Source organism: Staurois parvus, unplaced genomic scaffold (assembly GCF_062004578.1).
Source record: "Staurois parvus isolate SC_StPar_1 unplaced genomic scaffold, SC_StPar_1.0 ptg000493l, whole genome shotgun sequence".
NCBI classification, from domain to species: Eukaryota; Metazoa; Chordata; class Amphibia; order Anura; family Ranidae; genus Staurois; species Staurois parvus.
The window spans coordinates 263,765-283,263 of record NW_028318289.1 but is presented as its reverse complement, the minus strand read 5'-3'; the positions used below and the strand labels follow the sequence as shown (position 1 = coordinate 283,263).

Genomic DNA, 19,499 nt, shown 5'->3' with positions numbered 1-19,499 from the left:
TCATATCTTTGAGATGTTGCGGAGATGAAGTCTACAAGATTTGAACAGTGATTGGATTTGGGGGTGAAAGGACAGATGGGAGTCTAGGATTACACCTAGTACCCTGGCATGAGGGGAGGGACTGATGAATGTGTTATTGATCTTGATGGAGAAGTCAGTGGAGGGGGCACGGGCTGGAGGGAATACTAAGAGCTCCGTTTTGGAAAGATTGAGTTTGAGGAAGTGGAGTGACATCCATGTCGATATGTCACTTAGTAGGTTAGTAATGCGATTGGAGACTGATGGGGTGAGCTGAGGGGTAGAAAGATAGATTTGTGTGTCATCAGCATAGAGATGGTACTTAAAACCATGGGAGTATATCAAGTGACCAAGGGAGGAGGTGTAGATGGAGAAGAGAAGGGGTCCAAGGACAGAACCTTGAGGGACCCCTACAGAAAGAGGGAGTGAAGAGGAGGAGGCAGCGTTATAGGTAACACTGAAGGAGCACTGCGATAGGGAACCAGGAGAGAGCAGAGTCTCTGAGGCCAAGAGAGTGGAGTTTTTTGAGGAGGAGGGGATGGTCAACCGTATCAAAAGCCACAGAGAGGTCAAGTAGTAGGAGTACAGAGTAGTGGCCATTGGTTTTAGCAGTTAGTAGATCATTATTGAGTTTTAGTAGGACAGTTTTAGTGGAGTGTAGTGAGCAAAAGCCAGACTGTAAAGGGTCAAGAAGGTTATTGTCAGTGAGGTGGGAGCTCAGGCAATTGTAGACTAAGCGTTCTAGGAGTTTAGAGGTAAATGGCAGCGGGAGATGGTCTTAAGTTGTTCAGGTTGGTGGGGTCCAGGGAGGGCTTTTTAAGTATGGGAGTGATGTGTGCATGCTTTAGAGGGGAGGGGAAGGCACCAGTAGAGAGGGAAAGATTAAAGATGTGAGTGAGGGAGCATAGGATGGAAGAAGAGGGTGACAGTAGTAGTTGTGAGGGGACAGGATCCAGGGGGCAGATAGTGAGATGGGCTTCTGAGAAAACCTTAGTGACCTCTTCGGTAGTAGCAAGGTCAAAAGAGGAAAGTGTTGAGGGAGGTTTAGTATAAAGTATGCTAAGTGGAATGGATGTCTGTGCAGTGGCGATGCCCCTACGAATTGCGTCAATCTTGTTTTTGAAATGATTTGCAATCTCGTGAGCAGTGAGTGAAGTACTGGGTAGAGGTCAAGAAAGTAGAGAGTTAAAAGTAGAGAAGAGACGACGAGGACTGGATGACAAGGTATTCATAAGACTGACAAATTAGGCTTGTTTGGCAGCATGAAGGGAGGAATTGTATGTTAAAAAAGCAGATTTATATAGGGCGAATGCTTATTGAAATTTGGTTTTACGTCACAATCGCTCCAGCGCACGACTATGTTGTTTAAGATTTCTGGTGTCGTCAGTCTGCCAAGGTTGTAACGGTCGGGGCCTGATGCTTCGTGTTGTTAGAGGAGCAAGTGAGTCTAATGTGGATGAAAGTGAACTGTTATAACAGTGGTACTCAACCTTCCTAATGCCGCGACCCTTTAATACAGTTCCTCATGTTGTGGTGACCCCCAACCATAAAATTATTTATCCAGTAATTATAATTCATGAAGTGTCGTTTTACCTCCAATACTGCTGCTTTCAACACAGTAGCTGCTTTTAACAGAGTAGCTGCTTTCTACACAGTAGCTGCTCTTTACACATCGGAAATATGTGTTTTCCGATGGTCTTAGGCGACCCCTGTGAAAGGGTTGTTCGACCCCTAAAGGGGTCGCGATCCACAGGTTGAGAACCACTGTGTTATAGACAGCAGTGGTCACGTCGGGGCAGGACAGGGGAGAGATTCTGTCATAGAGTTGGTCAGTTGCAGAGTGGAAAGGAGCAGGGTTCAAGTTGTGAAGGTTTCTGCGGGTAATTGTTTGACGAGGACACTGTGAAGATGATGGGATTGTGATCAGAGAGAGGAAAAGGGGTGTTTGTGAGGTTGTAGGGAGTGCAAAGATGGGAGAAAACAAGGTCTAATGTATTCCCATCAGAGTGAGTGGAGGACTGTACACATTGTATCCCTTTCCGTGTTATTCGCTCTCTGGTTAGCTTTGGGTATTTCCCTGTATGGACGCAGAGCTATACGTAGAGTGATATTGTTTATTTGTGAGCCATGTTAGATCATCATTAATTACTTGTGCTATCTTGATGACTATTTTGTTGTTGGTTCATACAGTATATTCATGGCATGTATTAACTTTTGTTTATCCTTTGGTACATTAGGGTTTCCTGATGAAGCATCAAATTGCAAAATGCATAGGGATTAGTCTATTTTCTCACTATGGAGAGAGTTTTTTACACTTCCTTTCGTGTTTATGAGACAGCCAGTGAAAGGAAATCTCCCCCACAACATAGCTGACAGATAAACCTGTGTTGGCTTTAGATGTTCTTTAAGACCCTTCCACACCAACATGCTTGAAACGCTTCGATATACAATTTCACTTGATAAATAATTTAAAAGGCACTGCGACAGGAGTCACTTTGGGTGGGGGGCCCATGGAACCCAGCTCACTTTGGAGAGGTGGGAAAACCCCTGTCTCAGCTCCCCATATCCCTCTTATGTGTAAGTCACCCTGTGCCTGTTAGGGGTACAGTGTGATCTGTCCTAATATTGTGTAGACATGTCTAGGAGATAGGTGGAATGGGGGTTGTGGACTGTTTGGTGTTATGTGGTTGCATCCCATTGTTTTATTGTTTGCCTTGCTTGGGAGCAAACTATTATGGGATGTATGTGTTTATGTGTATTAGCTTAGCGGGGGGGTGTCTCCAGCAACCCTCCCTCCTGATGGGACTGTCTGCTGGTGTGAAGTTTGAATACCTGTGTGGCTCTTGTTACTAAATGTAGATTGCCCTGTGTCATTATGCAGGGAGGGGGGATTGTCCCCTGAGTGTATATATCTTGTGTTCAGAGAAACTAGTCTACCTTCTGGCTTACTTCAAATCTGGTGTCGCCTAGATCTCGGGGTAGCAATAGCCAGATTCACTGGTCTCGTGTTCTAGAGCCTGAGAAGCAGCTTCTTGATGGATATACCCAGTCGTGGGTGTCTGGGGTCCATTACAGGCACTGTTCTGAAAAATATCTAATTATTCCAAATTTCCTATAGGTCTTTTATTTGGACATGTTAATTGGTGGAATTGGATGTCACATGTCTATTCTCTACTGTCAACTAGGAATGTCAAGAGTGATTTCCCTAAAATGGACTATGTTGCAAAATTACAAATTTTGCCAAAATTTGGATAAAATCAAGTTTCAGTCTATCCTTAGCCTTGCTTTGGCATAATTTTCAGTTATGAATCACTACGTTAGCATTCCTCTGTTCCTCAGTATCAAGGATCATGTTCTCAGGCAGCTACTCAGGGCCATTTTTGGAACAAAAAGGAACCAGGTTATTGAATGGAACTCCATGAACCTCAGAAGCTGTTTAAAGCTCATTGGGCCCTTAAATTTCAATTCAAGCTTTGGCAAAAAGTCAAAAAGGTTCCTCCTGCAGTTCATAAAAAAGTAGCTTGGGCTGATAAACCAACCTGATTTTGAGTGCTTTCAACTATAGACTCACCAGTCCAGCACCCTATTCCTGGTTGAATGACATCCAGCATCATTCAACCCACTTCCTGTGAGCCTAGGGTGTCAAAGGACCACCTTCTCTCCCCTCTCTCCCACTCCCAAGACAATGCTACAGAGCAGTGTCATTATAAGGTACCACTCTCTGCAGCACTCAAGATCATTCAACACCTGGAGGAAGAAGAGAGTGAAGAGGACCTGTGACATCACCCCTGGTGACCCATGGAAAAAAATAAGTTTTGGTTTGTTTTAAAGGGTGCAGTGGTGCTCCAAGAGTTTGGGGGTGCTGGAAAGAGGAGAACACTGCACCCCAAATCTAGGGTTTAATTTAGCCTTCCCAACTGACTACAATGAATTGCGCTACAATAGCAAGACTTCATCAAAGTGAAAATTTCACTCATTCCTAATGTCACCCAGTGTTAGCATATGTGCATGCTGACTGGTTCAGAGTATTGCCCCCTTCCAATCCCAATTCTAGAAATATGCACACCAGACATTTTCATTTGTTCATTGAGAACTTTAATTTTGTCACATTCTAAATATTAAACCAACTTGTTTTCGGAATTTGTTTTGTATCTTCTGAATTTGTTTCATTGCTCTGGTGTGGATTACAAAAAAATTAGCAGTTTTTCTGGAAGATTGCTTTATATTCGATATATTATCGAATTGGGCAGATTTATTTAGGAAGAATTCAATATTTTCAGATGCTAGTCCAACCCATCAAGAGAAATGGCATTAACTGATTGGACAATATCGACTGGCATCATGTGCATCCAAGTTAATGAATGGAATGAAATTTGGATCCATTCGTTATCCGAATTATTGAACTAATTTTTAAATTTAACTCCCCATGACCCTGAACTATTATCGCATCATGTAACGTCATCCAAATGAAGCGGATGCATGTGTTAATTTCGTTATAACTTTTTTTTCTGATTCTTTGACATTCGTTACTACAATATGTCCATTTGGATCTTTGCATACATCCGAATCTATGAAAATGAAATTTTCATCCAAAAAATTACTTGTAACAAAACAAAACACGCACGTCTACCCATTTCTACTGTGCAAATAATTAGAGGAGGCTAATATCAAGAAAGATTCAAATACTTACATTAGCTACAACTAATAATACATCTAATGTATTTTAATTAATATATAACTTTTTTTTAAGCTGAACTCTAGTTAAAAATGTTATGTTCCCATGCAATAGGGCTGAGCCCATACTGCATTGTTAATTGCTCATTTTATCCAGGGGCTCAGGGTAAAGCTATACTTACCCATTCCTTCGATCCTCCAGAAAACTGCGCTCCCCCCCATCCTGCAGTGGACTGTTCCGGCTGTCCTCACATCCAAAACTGGTCTATGGGCGTGATGATGTCAAGAACAGTCTATACAAAAGACCGCTAGTGTGCGGGGGGGCAGGAGCGGCAGGGACAGGTCTTGCATTCTGAGGATCAGCGGATTGGGTAAGTATAACTTTACTTTCTGAGCCCCTAGATAAAAATGAGCATTTAACCCATGCAGTGCTGGTGCAGCTCCACTGCACGGGAGAATAAAAAGTGTGCCCGGATTTCTTCTTTAAATATCTTCCACACAGTGTGGTTTGTTTCTATCTACAACATTTCATTTTCACAAATTAAAAAAAAAGTTGTGTAATATTATTTACAGATATATGAGGTGTTTGTAAGCTGAATTTTAGGCTACTATAAAAAAAAAATGCAGCTTTGTATTGGTTAAAGTTGAACTCGGGCCTGTGTTACTGAACTGCATAAGATTAAAATCAATTCTCCGCACCCCGGTCTCCACTTCCAGCAGGTGTAAATCTCAGGACTGGATAGACAGAAATAAAAATTGTTTGGCAGGTAAAAGAACTGCCTTATATGTTCAGCATTTATTTATTACAGGTACTTATATAGCACAGTCCATTTACATAGCACTTTACATATATATTGTACATTCACATCAGTCCCTAACCCTCAAGGGGTACAATCTAAGATCCCTAACTCACATTCATACATACACATACTAGGGCCAATTTAGACAGGATCCAATTAACCTATCGGCATGTACACTGCTCAAAAAAATTAAAGGAACACTTTGAAAACACAAGATCTCAATGAGGTAAAATCTCCTGCTGGATATCTATACTGATGTGGACTGGGTAATGTGTTAGGAACGTAAGGATCATTTGATGGAAATGAAAATGATCAACCTGCAGAGGACTGAATTCAAAGACACCCCAAAAATCAAAGGGAAAAAATAATTCAGCAGGCTAGAAATTTCATTGCAGCAACTCAAAATGGTCCTCAGTAGTTTGTATGGCCCCCACGTGCTTGTATTCATGATGGTGTCCTGGGGTATATCCTCCCAGATCTGGACCAAGTCATTACTGAGCTCCTGGACAGCCTGGAGGTGCAACCTGGCGTTGTCGGATGGACCAAAACATGATATCCCAGAGGTGTTCTATTGGATTTAGGTCAGGCAAGTGTGGGGGCCATTGAGTGGTATCAATTTCTTCATCCTCCAGGAACTGCATGCATACTCTCTCCACATGAGGCCAGGCATTGTCGTGCACCAGGAGGAACCCAGGACCCACTGCACCAGTGTAGGGTCTGACAATGGGTTCACGGATTTCATCCCGATACCTAATGGCAGTCAGGGTGCCATTGTCTAGTCTGTAGAGATCTGTGCGTTCCTCCATGGATATGCCTCCCCAGACCATCGCTGACCCACTACCAAAACTGTCATGCTGAACGATGTTACAGGCAGCAGAACATTCTCCATGGCTTCTCCAGACCCTTTCACGTCTGTCACATGTGCTCAGGGTGAACCTGCTCTCATCTGTGAAAAGCACAGGGTCGACCTGCCAATTCTGGTGTCCAATGGCAAATGCCAATTGAGCTCTGTGGTGCCAGGGAGTGGGCACAGGGCCCACTAGAGGATGTTGGGCCCTCAGGCCACCCTCATGAACTCTGATTGTTTGGTCAGATACATTCACACCAGTGTCCTGCTGGAGGTCATTTTGTAGGGCTCTGGCAGTGCTCATCCTGTTCCTTCTTACACAAAGGAGCAGATACCAGTCCTGTTGATGGGTTAAGGACCTTCTACGGCCCTGTCCAGCTCTCCTAGAGTAAGCTCTGGTTCACACTGGATGCGACGTGGCATGGCCTTCGACTTCGAATTGCATGCCAAGTCACATCCTATTGTCCGCAATTGGAGCAGTCATATCGGTGCTGTTCCGACTTGATTTCAAAGTCAGGCTTGATGTGAATGCAGGGTAACTGCCTGTCTCCTGAAATCTCCTCCATGCTCTTGAGACTGTACTGGGAGACACAGCAAACCTTCTGGCAATGGCAAGTATTGATGTGCCATCCTGGAGGAGTTGTACTGCCTGTGCAACCTCTGTAGGGTCCAGGTATCGCCTCATGCTACCAGTAGTGACACTGACCCTAGCCCAGTGGTTCTTAACCTTTTTGGAGGTACTGAACCCCACCAGTTTCATATGCGCATTCACCGAACCCTTCTTAATTGGAAAAATAAAATATGATTTTTAAAATTCAAAACATAGGTATATATTTATACATAGGTGCACAAAATGAACAAAACCATTAAGAACAAAGAACAAATATAGAGTCTACAAACTAATATATGGTATACAGTATATATTTCAAAACTGATATATATATATATATATATATAAATTAGAACTAGACATTCCCAATTATTTAAGATATAAGTGTGAAAAGGTTTGACAATTGAAAATATACATATAGTAATTCATCCCCCATAGTAATTCATCCCCCCTATAGTAATTCATCCCCCATATAGTAATTCATCCCCCATAGTAATACATCCCCCATATAGTAATTCATCCCCCATAGTAATTCATCCCCCATATAGTAATTCATCTCCCATAGTAATTCATCCCCCATAGTAATTCATCCCCCATAGTAATTCATCCCCCATATAGTAATTCATCCCCCATATAGTAATTCATCCCCCATAGTAATTCATCCCCCATATAGTAATTCATCCCCCATATAGTAATTCATCCCCCATAGTAATACATCCCCCATATAGTAATTCATCCCCCATATAGTAATTCATCCCCCATAGTAATACATCCCCCATATAGTAATTCATCCCCCATATAGTAATTCATCCCCCATATAGTAATTCATCCCCCATAGTAATTCATCCCCCATATAGTAATTCATCCCCCATAGTAATTCATCCCCCATATAGTAATTCATCCCCCATATAGTAATTCATCCCCCATATTAATTCATCCCTTATATAGTAGTAGTAAGTAAGTAGCAAGTAGTAAGCCAAGTCCCCCCTGTGTCAATTCACTTACCTTTGCTCCGCGAGTTCCTCCCGCGCTGTTCCGGTCTTCAGGGCGGACTGTGAGAGGAGCCTAGCTCCTCTCACGTTCGTCACGCTGCCCCTCCTACACACATCCTGACAGCCAATCACTGGCTATCAGGATGTGAGTGGCAGCGAGACTGGCCAATCATTGCATTTGAGCGCGCTGCCCTGGCTGTTTTTTTTTTTTGGATCACGCTGCAGAGTCCCTGCCGCCCGAGAGGAGGGAGGGGAGCGGGCGCCCGGCACACAAGAGCCGCATTAAAGCGTGTAAAGAGCCGCATGTGGCTCGCGAGCCGCGGCTTGCCGACCACTGGGCTAAGCAATGTTGCGTGACCACCTGCAGCCAATGGTGGACAAGCGGGGCATGTCATCACGAATCATATGAGTCGGGTGTGGGTCTTCACCTCCGCCGAACCCGCGAGACTGACTCACCGAACCCCTGGGGTTCGATCGAACCCAGGTTAAGAACCACTGCCCTAGCCAAATGCAAAACTAGTGAAAAACAGTCAGAAAAGACGAGTAGGGAAAAAATGTCAGTGGCCTCCACCTGTAAAACCATTCTTGTTTTGGAGGTCTTTTCATTGTTACCAATCTAGTGCACCTGTTAATTTCATTAACACCAAAGCAGCTGAAACTGATTAACAACCCCCTCTGCTACTTACTGACCAGATCAATACCCCAGGAGTTTAATTGATTTGATACTATACTGATTACAAAGTGTTCCTTTAATTTTTTTGAGCAGTGTATTTGGAGTGAGGGAGGAAACTGGAGTACCAGGAGGAAACCCACACAGGCACAGGGAGAACATGCAAATTCCAGGCAGGTTGTGCCTTGGTTGGGATTCAAATCATTGACCCTAGTGCTGCTAGGCAGGAGGGCTAACCACTCAGCCACAGTGCTGCCCTACAAAAATTAAAGAATATGTTTTTTTAAATTATATTTTCATATCATATTTATTTTATATTATAATAAAGCAATATAAGATGTAAATAATAAAAACATAGTACCTCAAAAACTGCTCATGCTTTCATATTCTACATACCAAATATACAATGCCAGTAAAGTGTTACTAAACCCACAACAGTAAAATCAGTATGTATATGCAGTAAACCAAGCTTGTTATACTGACTGCGGAACCTAAGGGGTTAATCCTCCACATTGTTTAAAAAGGCTGTTTGATCCTGTCTTCTCTGATCCTCCCCTTCTACTGTCCCCAATCCATCTGCTGATAGAACAGATCCTTGGGGGCAAGCTGCACATGCTCAGTTTGGTGTGTATTGCTAGAGTTTTTTTTTTTCTTGGGAGATTGCATGTGATCAGCACAGGGCCAATCAGTGCTGTCCTGACAGAGAGCCTGGGGTTAAGAAGCCTCATAGGACAATCAGGGGAGAATGAAAACTCCTTCTACAAGCTTTAAAGTGGTTGTAAAGGCTCAAAGTTTTTACCTTCATGCATTCTATACATAAAGGTAAAAAACCTTCTGTGTGCAGCAGTTCCCCCAGCCTCCTCAATACTTACCTAAGCCGCATCGCGATTCATCGATGTGCATGACAGCCTCAGCTTTCCAGAGTCTCTGCCTCCTCAGTGAAGGAAACGTCATTGGCTCCCACTGATGTCAATCAAAGCTAGTCAGCTAATGAGGAGAGAGAGGGGGTGGGGCCAAGCCGCAGCTCCATGTGTGAATGGACACACAGAGCAACAGGTCAGGAACATGCCTGCTTGGGTGCCCCCATAGCAAGCTGCTTGCTATGGGGGCACCTGACAGGTGGAGCCAGGCGCACCGACAGGGGACTCGAGAACAGGAAGATCCAGGCTGCTCTGTGCAAAACCACTACACACAGCAAGTATAACATGTTTGTTATTTTACAAAAATAAAAATAACCTTTAGTATTGCTTTACTAGTGCTCTGCTGGACACTGATAGAAGTCACAAGACTACTATATACTGCTGACAGAGCCGTCTTTAAGGAGGGGCAAAACGGGCAGCTGCCTTGGGCCCAGTCATTGTTGTGGGACCCAATACTGTCCCATACTTGCCAACTGCACTGATTTACATTCTCTTGTCCCTTGAAGTCTTTGTCTTTGGCTGTGTCCGATATCTCAGTGTGAAGTGCTGTTAACCACTTCCATACCGAGCACTTTTACCCCCTTCCTGCTCAGGCCATTTTTCAGGTTTCAGCGCTCTCACACTTTGAATGACAATTGCACGGTCCTACAACACTGTACCCAAACTAAAATTTTATCATTTTCTTCACACAACTAGAGCTTTCTTTTGGTGGTATTTAATCACCACTGGGGTTTTTATTTTTTGCTAAACAAAAAAAGACCAAAAATTTTGAAAAAAAAACACATTTTTCTTTGTTTCTTTTATAAAAGTTTGCAAATAAATAATTATCCTTCATAAATTTAGGCCAAGATGTATTTTGCTACATGTCTTTAGTGAAAATAACCCAAATTAGTATTTATTATTTAGTTTGTAGGAAAGTTATAGAGTTCACAAACTATGGTATATATCTGAAAATTGATCAATCCTGAAGTACTGACAGCCAATCTAATTTCTTGAGGTCCAAGAATGTCAGAACAGTACAGATATCCCTCAAATGACCCCTTTTTGCAAAGTAGACAGTCCGACATATTTCATAAAAGGCATGGCGAGTTTTTTGAAGTTGTAAATTTTTTGTCATAATTTTTCGGAAAATGAGAAAAATTATTTTCGCTAATTTTTTTTTTACATACTGTCACCAGTGCCGTACAGCGTCATCATATAACCGGCATGGCGGTGATCAGGGACACTGACTGGTGACAGTACAAAAAAAAAAAAATTTTTTTATTAGTTTTAATTTTTTATTCTTTTTTTTCTCTTTTTGTAAGATTTTTTTTCACTATTACCAAAGTAGTATAATGTTACCATAGTATCATTCTACTACTTTGGGGAAGTGATCAGTATTTGTTTTTTTGTTTTTTTAACACAATTTGCTTATAGCAAAGAATTACTTTGCTATAAGCAATCATTTACCTGAATGACATCGATTCATTCAGGTTTTTTTTTGTGCTTAGCTGTGATTTGGCCACGGCTAATCACATGACACAGCTGGGCTGTGATTGGCCCAGCTTGTGCATGTGATCGCTGTGACCATTCACAGCTAGACACTTGTATACAATGGATGGCATGAAAGGAAGCCATGCATTGTATACAACTGTCATGTGACCTGCTGTGATTGGTCACAGCAGGTCACATGGTACTGGAAACGGGGCCGGTGTAGCGGCAAGATGTGTACCCCCATGAAGATTTGTCTCCCTGATGCATCTGCGCATGTCACGGTTTCAGAGACGATCAAGCGATCACAGAGCTACTGCATCCTACCTCTCTCCTTTCCCTGATGCTTCTATCCATCTTGCGGGAGCGTCAGCTATTGATCTGCAGGATCAGCTTCAGCGGTGCGTGTACTCAGCGGTGCAGCCTAAAAGGGGTTAACTGTGGCAGTTCTGTGCTATTGATGGTGATCTGCTACTTCTGCCGAAAACCGTGACATGCGCAGATGCATCAGGAAGACACATCTTCATGGGGGTACACATCTTGCTGCTACACCGGTACACAGATCTGTCATCGGCCGTGTCCGAGGTACACGGCCGGTGACAGATCGCGCCGCAGAGCGGCCCTGCGGGTGGGCGCACTGCGCATGACTGAAAGGACGCCATATGGCATCCACGGGGAGAGACGAGCTGCTTGCCCGGCCACCTTTGTGCTATTGGCCGGGCGGGAACTGGTTAATTATGCTGCCCAGCTCTGTCCTATTGCCATGTACAGATGACTCATGTGTGCAGACCATGTCAGCATTCACATATATGTAAAGGCATCATTCATATGTAAATAGTAGCGGCATTCATATGTATATTATGCCCCCCAAGGTTCCAGCCACCAACACCACTGATGGTGGTCAGTGTACATTCCCCCTTACATTGGTGGCCAGTGTAGAAATTTATTGGTTGTTGGTGTACAATTCCCCAATACATTGGATGTCAGTGTAAATTCTTCATTACATTTGGTCATCAGTTTTAATCCCCCCTAACATTGATGGTTGGTGTAAAAATAGCCATAGGGAGGGTGAAGCCATCCAGCACTGCCACTGATCCCATCCACCCCAAGCACTGCCACTTATCCTATCCCCCCCACTAGCACTGTCACTCATCCCATGCCCCCAGAACTGCTACTTATCCCATCCTCCTCACCCCCCCTTACACACACACACACACACTGCCCATGATCCCAGGAGTCTTCTGAGTTTTCTGTCTATTGGTGGGTCCCTTAACCTTCTCAGTCCATGGTGTGCAGTCAGTGAGATGTGCTGTAACCTTCAGCAACCAATAAGTGAGATGTAATTAAGTGCTGTAACCTCTAGTAACCAATCAGTGAGTGGTAAGGATGTGAAGTAACCAGTAACCAGTAATAATGTGCAGAAACCTCTAGAAACAAATCAGTGACCAGTAATGATGTGCAGAAACCTCTAGCAACCAATCAGTGAGCTGTAAGGATGTGCAGAAACCTCTAGCAACCAATCAGCAAGCAGAAATCATGTGCTGTAACCTCTAGCAACTAATCAGTGAGCCCTAATGTGTACTGTAACCTCTATCATCCAGTCAGTGAGCGGTAATGATATGCTGTAATCTTTGGCTATCAATTGCAAATGCTGCCTGACCTGCTGGAGTAAACTGATTTTGAGTTTAGCTGCTATTTATTGTATGTTTCAGAGCAGGTGGGGAGCGAAAATGCATGGGGGGGGGGGCCCAAGAAAATGTTTGTCCAGAGTCCCATCAATATTAAAGATGGCCCTGACTGCTGATGAGAAAAGGTATTTAGCAGTTTACTATACTAATTGTATTTCCATGTTCTGTGTACTGTGGGAGACTGGATATAGTGAATACAGGGTTCGGGGAGACCAGATATAGTGAATGCAGGGCCCGGTGAGACCGGATGTAGTGAATGCATTGTCCAGGGAGACCAGATATAGTGAATGCAAGGTCCGGGGAGACCAGATATAGTGAATGCAAGGTCCGGGGAGACCGGATATAGTGAATGCAAGGTCCGGGGAGACCAGATATAGTGAATGCAAGGTCCGGGGAGACCAGATATAGTGAATGCAAGGTCCGGGGAGAGCGGATATAGTGAATGCAGGGTCCGGGGAGACCAGATATAGTGAATGCAGGGTCCGGTGAGACCAGATATAGCAAATGCAGGGTCCGGGGAGAGCAGATATAGTGAATGCAGGGTCTGGGGAGAGCGGATATAGTGAATGCAGGGTCTGGGGAGAGCGGATTTAGTAACACTAAGTATATTCACTGCAGAGAATTTTCTAATCTTTCCTTTAGATACAAGCCATGTCATTTGTACAGTTGTACCCAGGTATTTTATTAGCTGCAAGTCATACACTATAACAACAAAGAGTGATAGACACACTTTCTGTGAACAAGATCCTAAAGGATACGTCCACCAAAACAAAATGATTATTCTACAGTTGAACCCTTCAGAATTGAATCCTCTTTTTAATATCTTTTTTGAAGAATCCAACAATGGGTTCTTCTCATTGTTTCACTCGGCACAGTAACATTAACATGATCAATAGTATGAGTGAGAACCCCTCATAATCACTAGAATCGAGAGGTGGATCTGGAAACTGCAGGAGACCTCAAGAAATTCAGAAAGGTATTTGGTGATTCCACCAACCGCCAGTTACACAAATCTGAAGTATGTTCTCTGGCTGGACTGAACATTTTAAAGGGATCTGTTCTAAAACTATTTAATAGTATAGTATAGTGTATTTAAAAGTATATTTCAGAATTTAGACGTTACCTGTTAACAAGAAGATCAGAGCGGGCTTCGGGTTGAACCTTTAGACTGCCCTTCTGAGAATCGCACTAGTCTGAAGTTCTCCTGTTGGGATTTGTCTGCTGTCTACTAGAGTTAGAGTTTTATGGCCTGTTGGTATTCATTTAACTCTTAATGGGATTGAACCCTGTTGCAGCTTTATCTTGTTACATAAAAAAAAAAATTCCACTGCTTTGCATATTTTTCAGGAGTGACCCAGGAAATGCCAATGGTGCATCCTTTCCATTGTGAAACCGAAGAAGAACAGACTGATCCATAATTCAGAAATAATCAACGATAGGACAGGTGTGGTGTTATGTATGGGGGCTCCATATGAATTTATTGTACAGAAACAATATTACATGTGGAACAGCAGCCAAAACCTTGTTTAGATAGAATTGGGAAGGGTAAGACCTTAGAATTTTAGTGCTGAAGTGAAGAAGACAGAGAAAAATAAATCACTATCAATGCATCAAAAACACACCACCGCTTTTCAGAAGCCTTATGGCATAACAACATTTGCTGGTATTTAGACAGATTGATACTGCGTGTTAAAATGCGTTTTTATTACAAAACATATGAAAAATATTTTTAAAAATACATTTCAAGTATACTGTATGTCTTTAAAAGTACAAATCTACATTTTTGAAATGCATTTACAAATATATGTAAAAATATATGTTAAAATGACTTTTTTATATGTTAAAAAAAATCTGAATACATTTTAAAAAAAATATATTTTAAAAATATATTTTTTTAAATATATATTAACATTTTAACATATATTTTTACATCTATTTGTAAATGCATTCCAAGTAGATTTGTATTTTTAAAGACATACAGTACATTTGAAATGTATTTTTCCATATATTTTTCATATATTTTGTAATAAAAACGCATTTCAACATGCAGTGTATATGTGTATATATATGTGTGTGTGTATATATATATATATATATATATATATATAGATAGATAGATAGATAGATAGATAGATAGATAGAATATGGCCAAAATTGTAGGCAATATATTTGGGAAGGATATTTTTAAAATACATTTCAAATATATTTTTCTTCCATATGGGTCACTTGCTTGGTCGGTGATGTCACATGAGGGCAGCTGGGTTTATTTCGTGGCAGGTAGGAAGACGAGCTGTTAGTTGAAGAGAACCAAGCATCGGGTGCGTACCGGGTATTTATTTTTGTCGTGCAGGTACGCCTGCATTCATCATGATTGACGCTGTATTTACTCTGGGGCACATTTAATTTTTTTGGGCTTTTTTATTAAAAGAACACTGGGTTCTCTGGCTCTAGGTTTTTTTAATTTGGCCAGGTTTTTTTTTGTGAATGAGGATGGGTACTATGTACATGGGGGAAGCTGGGATCTAAGGGCCCCCTTGTTAAAGGAGGCTTTCAGATTTCAATAAGTCACCCCCAGGCTAGGGTTGTGGGGAAGAGGCCCTATTCCTCATCAACATTGAGACAAGGTGTTTTGGGGGGAGCCCCCCAAAACACCCCCCATGTTGAAGATGTATGGCTGGTATGATTTACAAGGGGGGGGGGGTGCTCGCTCATTTACCCTTTTCCTGCATGCTCAGATAAGGGTCTGTTTTGGATCTTGGGGGACACCCCCACACCATTTTTTTTAAACATTTTGGTAAGGGATCCCTCTCAAAATTCATACCAGAACCCAACGGACCTGGTAAAAAAATTATATTGCTGGCTCTTCTTTTGTTAGTGGGAATCCCCACTGACAGCAGATGATTCATGGTTGTTAAAGACGCGGTGGTTTCCAGCTCCTTGACAACCAGCTCTTTAATGGTTGTTAAGGAGCCGGAACATGCTGGCGTCCTTGACAACCAGCTGAAATTAAATACATTCTTTAACTATCAAATGCCTGGACCACCACTTATTTAAAATACCACATAAAGGGATAGTGAATTGACATTTTCAGTATAGCATATGATATTTGGGAAAAACATGTCATGTTACCCAAACAACACATTACTTACTAAATACAGAGCAGGAATAACAATGCAAACAAATGGCCCACTAAGAGCGATGACCCTAGGTCACTAGTTGGCAGCACAGTACACCCCATGAAAAAAACAAGAGACAAATTACAGAGAGGGATAACTAATATAATAAACCAAGCTGTAAAGAACAATCAGCTACTTGCACTTTCCCTGAGACAAAGTCTCCCTCACAAAGAGTTAGGCTGGGTCTGGCAGTCCAGGTGAGCAGCTGGAGGGATACCAGGACCAGCTACACAGGCAAGTGGAAGAAGAAGGGGCTATAGGCACAGGACCACTGCAGAAAAAAAGGTGTAGGCACAAGACCAGCCCAGAAAAATGGCTGTAGGCATAGGACCACCCCACTTTAGGCTCAGCACTCTGGACACAGTTGGCACGGTGCTCTATGCAGTGTCTGGGTCTTCTAAGGAAGCCGTGCGCTATTGTACTCCAACCTGGTTGGCCTGCCGGGATTACCCACTTAAGGACTGCCCTACAGCAGATATACTGCTACAGGGCAACACCTGTGTGCAGAATCACACACATATATATATATATATATATATATATATTTATTGTGTGTGTGTGTGTGTGTGTATACTGTATATATATATATATATATATATATATGATTTTGCATTTCCAAGTAGGGGGCGCACACAAGCCCACCTGCACCGCCATTCGCTGCCGCAGATGTCAATCACCGTGTCCCGGATGATAATTACCCTCCGGCACCCGGTGATTACGGAGCATCTCCGACGGGGAGAAAGATTGTTTTGTTTACAAACAATCTTCCTACCTGTCAGCTCAAGCACACTGCTCAGGATGGCTGTGCACAGTACAGCCATTCCAATCAGTGTGCTTACATTGAATAACACACCCCCCTGCCCCCTAGTAAAACACGCCCAGCACACAGTTAACCCTTTGATCGCCCCTCGCATTAACTGCTTCCTGCCCAGTGCCATTAGTACAGTGTCAGTGCTTTGTTTTTAGCACTAATCACTGTATTGGTGCCACTAACTGCAAGTTAGTCCCCCCCCGTGCCAGAATGTCCGCCGCAGTCTCACAGTCTTGATAAAAGTCTCTGATCGCCGCCATTACTAGTAGAAAAAAAAATTCCAGTATCTATACCGCCATTTGTAAACACTATAACTTTCACGTAAACCAATTCATTTACACGTATTGGGATTTTTTTTTTAGCAAAGACATGCAGCAGAATACATTTTGGCCTCATTTATGATGAAATTAGATTTTTTTAATTTTTTTACTGGACATGTTTAATAGCAAAATGTCAAAAATATTGTTTTTTTCTCAAAGTTGTCAGTCTTTTTTTGCTTATAGCGCAAAAAATAAAAACTGCACAGGCGATCAAATACCACCAAAAGAAAGCTGTTTGTGGGAAAGGACAAATTTAAATTTGGGTGCAGTGTTGCATGACCGCACAATTGTCAGTTAAAGTAACGCAGCGCCATAATGCAAAAAAATGACCTGGTCAGGAAGGGGGGGGGGGTAAATCCTCTGGAGGGCAAGTGGTTGCAATTGCAGTCCACTACTGTGTGGTTAGAGTAGGTGGTGAGGAGGCGATATTTCCTCATTGCCTGGAAAATGCTCTCTGAATAGCAATCAAAATGGTGATTGCTCTTCATAGAAACTCCACAATTAACAGTTTACTATGCTTCAATGATGATTGGACGCAGTGAGAGATTTGTAGTGACCACTCACTGTGTTCCTTCATAAAACAGGTGCCGGTAAATATGACATATTTACCAATACCGAGTTCTCCATCCTTAACCGCTTCCGTGCTGCCCTATAGCAGAAATACTGCTACAGGGCAGCATGGCAATTGGGTGCCCTCCTGCTGTTGGGAGAGGAGAGAAAGAAGTCATCACAGCTGCAGGGGAAAGCGGGGTGAGGGGCAGATAATAGAACGGATCCCCTGTAGCTCAGACAGAGAGAGGGAAACATGGAGAAGTTGGCAGGGTGGGGGTGTATGGATATAATGTGCATATACACAGGTCTGCCGCTGATAAGCCAGTACAGTCAGCCCTCCTGTTCGGCAGTTATCTGGCTTCCACTTTTAAACTGATGGGGCCCTGAGTTGGTACAGAAGGGCCAACTGTAATGCCTTATCAGGGGACCTGCCTCTCACACAGGAAGTATATATATTTACATAGTACTTTAGTTTAATGATCCTCAGTAGTTTGTATGGCCCCCACATGCTTCTATGCGTGCCTGAGTCGACGCATGATCCTGAGACGACGGATGGTGTCCTGGGGTATTTCCTCCCAGATCTGGACCAGGGCATCACTGAGCTCCTGGACAGTCTGAGGTGCAACCTGGCAATATCCCAGAGGTGTTCTGTTGCATTTAGGTCAGGCGAGCATAGGGCCATTCAATGGTATCAATTCCTTCATCCTCCAGGAACTGCTTGAATACTCTTGTGAGATGGGGAAACAGCTCTTATTGTCTGAACACTGTTTGTGTGGAAGTAAATTAAATGTTTTGACTGACATTCTGCGGTTTAGCCACAAGATATCACTGTTTTTCTAACACAGCCTCAGACTCCATAGATATTTGTATATTCATGAAGAGGGTTGTTACTGATTATTGGAAGAACTCCACAACTTAAAGTGACATTTCACATTGGAGAGCTGATAAAATCCTACAAACTCAAGCCAGACTGGTGTTTTGCTCAGAAGGAATACACAGGCACGTGCTACAGGATCAGTTATGGGAGAGGGAATACTGTAGATTTGTGTAAGATCGTAAGCTGTTGTACTGCACTGCAGGCTAGCAAATACCGTACACCCATACACTGATTCCTGCTCTTTTAGGGTAATAACAGGTAAGGTGTGGCAGCTTATTTGTGCCCGCCAGTAGGTAAATTACTTCACTTTCTACCTTCATCCATCAGAAGGCGCCGTGCTGTGCAGCACAAGGGTCTCAGCCTTTGGGCTGGGTGTATGTCAATTTATTGTATGTCACATCTAAGTAAAATTCTGTTGTGGCAAAAGCTGGTGTTGAGGTTGCTTTCCTCGTTCGTGACTTCCCCCGGTTCCATGGACCCACTAGCAAAGCAAAAATCAGCCGAAAAATCGGTCGAATTTTGACCTATGTATGGCCGGCAATAATCTCCCTAATCTTTCCTCATAGCTGAGCTCCTCCAGGCCTCTTTTCAGTTTGGTTGCCCTTCACTTGAATGACAGTTTCTCAGAACTCTGGGCTGATTAACGAAGAACATATTCACCGCTGATCTGCTGAGTTTCATAAACGGTTAATGATCAGAGATTAGCTGTGATCCTCAGAATCGCAGCTCATCTCTGTTTCATACATGGACACCTATGTTTCTTTTCCTCTCCCAGTCCTTTGGGGCAGTGAATTCTCTAAGTGGGTGGAACCTAAAAAAAACAGGGGGTCTAAAAGTGTCTTGTGTGATGACAAATATAAAATGAAAAAATGCAGCGCTAATAATGAAATCATATAAAAGTCAAAATAAAGCCCATATAAGTTCCCAAATTAATGGAACCAGGTGCATAAAAAGATTTTGATCCAAAAACCTTCACCATACACCAGAAACCAATTGGTCTCTTGCCAGACAATATAACCGTACAAAACCGGTCAGCGAGCGCGATGTGATATAACATCAATATAGCAAACAATC

The 19,499-nt window shown here is 42.7% G+C and overlaps 1 protein-coding gene across 2 annotated transcripts in view; it reads right to left on the bottom strand.

Moving 5' to 3' along the window:
• LOC149452162 (uncharacterized) overlaps positions 1–13,910 on the bottom strand; it is a 117,320-nt gene extending 103,410 nt beyond the window's left edge. For both annotated transcript variants that reach the window (XM_089689700.1, XM_089689701.1), the window contains exon 1: positions 13,813–13,910. The gene's annotated coding sequence lies outside the window, so the exon portion shown is untranslated. The remainder of the gene's footprint in view (positions 1–13,812) is intronic.
• Between the last annotated feature and the right edge of the window lie 5,589 nt (positions 13,911–19,499).